Source organism: Spodoptera frugiperda, chromosome 25 (genome assembly GCF_023101765.2).
Source record: "Spodoptera frugiperda isolate SF20-4 chromosome 25, AGI-APGP_CSIRO_Sfru_2.0, whole genome shotgun sequence".
Classification (NCBI taxonomy): Eukaryota; Metazoa; Arthropoda; class Insecta; order Lepidoptera; family Noctuidae; genus Spodoptera; species Spodoptera frugiperda.
Window position 1 is genome coordinate 6516341 of NC_064236.1, and position 6000 is coordinate 6522340.

Sequence of the window (6000 nt, forward strand, 5' to 3'; positions counted from 1 at the left end):
ATATCAACATACTTACTTTACTGCCAGTACACCTAATAAAGTGTCTGGTATAATCGCTTAGAAAACTAGTTATTTTTTTTTTTTTTTTATGTTTATTTACATTTGTTCTCCACGGACTCTTGGTCCGTGCCCTTGTCATACAATTTGTTTTTCTTTTTTTACAATAAATCTTATCAATATGGTATCTACCTTACACACTACAATTAACCACAACTATTAAATTATAACTACAAAAATACTTACGATTAACACTCTGGGAAAGAGACTCTATAGTAATTATTTAATTCATATTTTTCAGAATCGATATACGGTGACTTGGTGCAATATCGGAATAGTCTGTGACAGCTATTTCGCATATATATTACTGAAGAAGAAATCTAAGCCGCAAACGTCTACGGTAAAATCACATTATTGTACATACACTAAACCTTTTGTTTTTATTAGATTAGTTGTAATTATTAGATCCCTTTTTACTTACACCTAGCTTTTGCCCACAACTTCCAACTCGCAATTCCGTTATTTCCCGTTCTTGTAGGATTTTCGGGAAATGTTTCTAAGCGACCACTCGGCTACTCACAACACGTGTCATCGTAATCTTTATTTCTTTCGGTTTTGGTCGATAAATACATAAATCAACTACATACATCGGCCACATCTTCGTTTCGCCGTTCTGGTAGAAAGCGGTTTGGTGGCCAAACGCATTGGTATGTTCCTAAATGAAGGAATTATACTCACAATTTTGCTTACAACATAAACCTACCTACTTTTATTTTATCTACCTGACTGTATGTCCCATCGAGTAAATCGATTTGACTATCACTAAAAACTACGTTAAGTTTTCTATAAAGTACTTACTACCTATATTATAATAATATACAATATCTATATAGATATACAACAAAAGATAAAAAAATACATTAGTGATTTATTGTTTTTTTTTTGTTATTACATATTTAATACTAGATTTTACTGCTATTTTATATTTTAGATTTCTGTTATTTTTAATTAACAACTACTTACTTGTGTATTTTATATTTATTTAGAGGTCCACATCTGTAATCCTGCCGAATCCATTACACCGCTCAACATCGTCACTTAATGGTATTCCATCCGGGAGAACAGTATCTGCCCGTCCTGGCACTGAGAGCCAAAGGAATAAAACATCGTCACTTAATGGTATTCCATCCGGGAGAACAGTATCTGCCCGTCCTGGGACTGAGAGCCAAAGGAATAAAACATCGTCACTTAATGGTATTCCATCCGGAAGAACAGTATCTGCCCGTCCTGGGACTGAGAGCCAAAGGAATAAAACATCGTCACTTAATGGTATTCCATCCGGGAGAACAGTATCTGCCCATCCTGGCACTGAGAGCCAAAGGAATAAAACATCGTCACTTAATGGTATTCCATCCGGGAGAACAGTATCTGCCCATCCTGGGCTTAATGGTACTCCGTCCGTGGGACAAAACACTCGTCCTGTTGATGTTAATTTAGTTAGTGGTGAAAATCCAAGTATTCCAATTAAAGACGAAGAATCTGACGGTCGGCCTATTAAAAGACCACGGGTTGATGACACGCCAGAGTTATCTCCCCCCAAACACTCGTCCTTACGTACCATTAGTCCAGAACAGGTATCTAGTAAAACTAGCTTCTGCTTCTCCGCAATACTGGACTAACTCATACATAGTTAGACACAAGTGCAATAGAAGAGATCCGAGGCCTGCCAGCAATTCATTGCTGGGCTATAACTCACTATCAAATTTGAACCGCAATGTGCTAGAGTTGAAAGTAATAAAAAAATATCAAAGTTTTCAATTGGCTAGGCCTCGGTTCAATCAAGAACGCGGAACGTCTTGATTATTGTCTGATAATCCAAGGCATAGTTTAGGTCCTTCGCCTATAAATCCGACGCCTGTCACCCCCGTTAGGCCAGGGCCTATCCATTCGAGGCAATCTTCCCAACCAACAAAAGTTAGTTTTATAGAAGGCCTTAGAACGTTTTGTAAAAACTAAACGGTGGTCAAATAAAAGGCCAAAGAAGGTGCATCTACAAAGAAAGTGGCGCAATTATATCTCCATTCAGTGTTAAAGTAGAACTATAAGGGTATCAGGCATGACAATTTTGTGATATATAAGCCACCGCAGCACTACTAAAGTGTTTTTGGGTACTGTCAAAGAGTTCATGATTCCATTACATCACTAAAATTCATCATTCATTCATTTTACATTCGTTCACGTCGCTGCAGTGTCTCAGTGTTTTAGAAGAGAAATAAAAAAATAAGAAAAGTGACAGGGTATCGTGGTGACTAAGATATTATTTTGTACTTAATCGAATTATTCGTCTCTTACGAGGAAAATGTTGTGCGACTGTAATTTTACTGATAAACTATGTATGGATTTACGACATATTTGAATGCCCCCTTCGAATTAATGAGCTTTTACTAAAATAATTTCTTATTTTAAGTTATAAACATAGTTCCAGCTTCCTTAACTCTACTATAGTACTCATTATGATAGATTACATCCACCATTACATGAAATTAGGGTTCCTTTTGAGCTTGTTTGTTATTTTTGTTTTATTTTTTGTCCTTATTCCATAAATATGATGAATACTTTTGTTAATGAATAAATGTTATGGTTTATAAATCTGTGTAGGTACTACGTATGACGTCAGAGAAGTATAACTACATACATACATATCGTCACACCTTTAATCCCCGAAGGGGTAGGCAGAGGTGCACATTATGGCACGTAATGCCACTGTGTACACCCACATTTCACAATTATTTATATTGTAAGTCCCATGTAATAGGTGGAAAGCCTATTGCCATATACCGGGCACATTTCCAGACTCCGTGCTACTACTGAGAAATTTTCGAAAAACCGAAAAAGGCTCAGCAATACTTCGCCCGACCCGGGAATCGAACCAGAGACCCCTTGCCCGGCAGTCGCACTTGCAACCACTCGACCAACGAGGCAGACTTTTTATTGCTTCGTGTGAAATATTATAATTAATAGCCCAATGCTTCAAACCATCTCGTAGTTGCTGGTTTTTTTTTCAGTTGAATCAATCAAACAATCTGAAAAACTGTCACACCTGGAATCGCTGTCCACAAATGAATTATTCTGCATTTCATCACTGACGTGAACTGTATTTTGTACGGAACCATTTTTTATAATTGGGTCTTTAAAAAAAATTATTCAAATCGGACCAGTAGTTCCGGAGATTAGCGCGTTCGAACAAACAAACAAACAAACAAACAAATTCTTCAGCTTTATAATATTAGTATAGATAAAAATATTGTCGCATTAATTACACTGAATCAAAATGTCAATATTGTTGTAGAAGAGCGATAGAAGTGCTTTTACAAAACGGAATTATCATTTAAAAGCATTGCTAGCCTACCTTTATACACAATAATAATGTTTTAAAACACATAAGATCTCCGTTATAGTACTGTTGTGTAATAGAGGAACTATAATAGTTATAAAAAAACAATCTGCTTCTAAAAAGTGTATTTGTGATATAAGTTTATCACTACAGCTATAATGGGCATTAACAACCCTTTATAAGACAATTAAGCTATATAAATATAATTTGAAACTCAGCTGTATCACCAAATCACTCCGATGTAGACTTTTTGTGCCCACTATATTACTGTGTACTGTAACGATGATCTTAAAACCCTCAATATCGTAATATCGTCCTATTCCTGAGTTGTCATCTCTACTTTAACAAACGACACATAGGAGTTCGTTTCGAACCTTTATTGCGCAAATTAGGCGCATTAGGGTGACAGTCAAAACTGTTATGAAGTTCAATTGTTGTATACTAGTAACAATGGAGGTTGCTATAACGCCTGACTATAACAGCTATATAAAGTCGTGAAGTAAACCTTTACATCAACTATTAATAGGTCGTTTTTGCTATATAAACTTATAGAGCCAAACTGTGTTGTCAAACGCTTTTACACAACAATCAGTCACCACTAAAACCTTTATACATCATTTACCCAGCTTTTTTGAGATATAAGGTTTGGTTATAGGGCAAAATTGTTAGTTGGGTTATGAGGGTGTTAATCTGCACCAACCATCAGTGTCGAAAGATAAGAAGGCGATGACGTCATTGAGATCATTGATTGAGTGGAGGAAAAGTAACATGAAGAAGTAACTTTCAAGACGATCGACGCCCGAAAGATAATCGGTAAGGATCAAGGAACAAGTTTTTACTAATTTACAAAAAGAACACCATGATTTATTTAAGTCCTTGACACCTAAATAAGTAATGGAGAATGTTAATACATATTACGTAATTAAAAAAAATACCTACAAATTCTTATATTTAAATAGCTTTAAAACATTATTAAGTGATAATCTACTACTTAGTTATGATATATGAAAATAAAATATATGAGACTATGACGTCACAGTACAACGTTAATTTTGTATGAGAAATTCAAGTAATCAAAACCTTAGATGTATATAATTTGGTGAGTTTTGATTGTACGACAAAACTAAGTATACATATAGATCAATTCGTTACATCAAGTGCTTCATAGTTACATACATGTCTAATAACGTTAACATTCTCCATTACAAGAAAATCTATTATTGATTTTATGTACCTAGTTGATTTTTGGTTTCGTGTATACGAGTCCTACTATAAATAAAGAAAACAGCGTATAAAAAAGCGACTTCAAAAAATCAAAAACTAAAAACAAAACAAAAGGTAATAAACTAAATAGCAAAAAATAACTATTATTAGTACTGATAGGTTACCCACCCACTGATAAGTTAGAAGTCGGTACCCAGGCAGTACATTTTCCCAAAAAACGAAAAATTACTACCTTATTTATCTTATAGCATATCTCAGTAAAATACTTTTGTACCTAAATCAAATTATTAATAGATAAATACTATTCATTGGTCTTGTAATAAGAGAATAAGAGACTTTTTAAGAAAACTACTTATTTTGTCAGTTTCTGTAGAACAACTTTCTTGTAACTCAACTTTAACTTACATCAGTGAAAAAAATATAAATAGCAGTTTTGTACAACAAGCGTAAAAACTATCTCGTTTAATGGTGATTTTGGAAGGTCACTATGGTGATTTTGGATATGTTACTAATTCTTTAATTTAGGTAACCTACACGCCGACTGATACAAACTCGACCCCACTCCCTTGTTATGATAGTTTCTACCGGCAATGCGTAAAATGGAAGGTGTCCACCTAAAGCACTAAATAAACAGTGGACTTCGCCTTCGTTGTTGTCCATTTTACAGATATAAAATATGATTTACTGTTATACGAATGTCGATTATATAAAAATATGTCAAGTCTATATTAATCACTGATGGGGTTTTATTGAGTATAATTTCTGACTAATTCCACTGCGGGACCTATTTAAACCAGGGAGTAACATTATTTTCAGTCTGGCTATTTTAACAGTTAAAAAGGAATTTGTGAAATATTTTTGGTGCCATGCATTTTGTCCTTAATTGGAAATTAGTTATATCTGGAAGTTTAGAGTTCTATCCATTCTTTTTGGCAGTTAGCGTAAAAATAAAAATATGCTGAGAATAGACATTTGAGTTTTTTGTAAGGGTGCGTTTTGCCGAAAACTAAAAGGTTTTTTTATCCACTGGATTTAGTTACTAATTAATAACATTAATAAAATATCTTTTATTTTTGTTGTCTTTACCTGTGTTGAGTCTGGACATTTATATGGCCTCTGGGTCTGCTATCCTGTTTATAGAACAGGTATAAAATTAAGTTTAGAATGATTGTACCATTTAACTTGTTTTCGTCATTTACAGGTTATTTACGAGAAAAAGGCGACATTATTGAACGAACTCAAGCTGTGATTTACATTTGACGTATTAATTAATCGCCTACTACTTATGTAGCTACATGGATTGCCGTACGCCGCACTATGCCGTTTCCACGACCCGTGTACGCCAAGTATTGGTCGACTCTAGGGAAAGTAAGTTATTTGTAAAT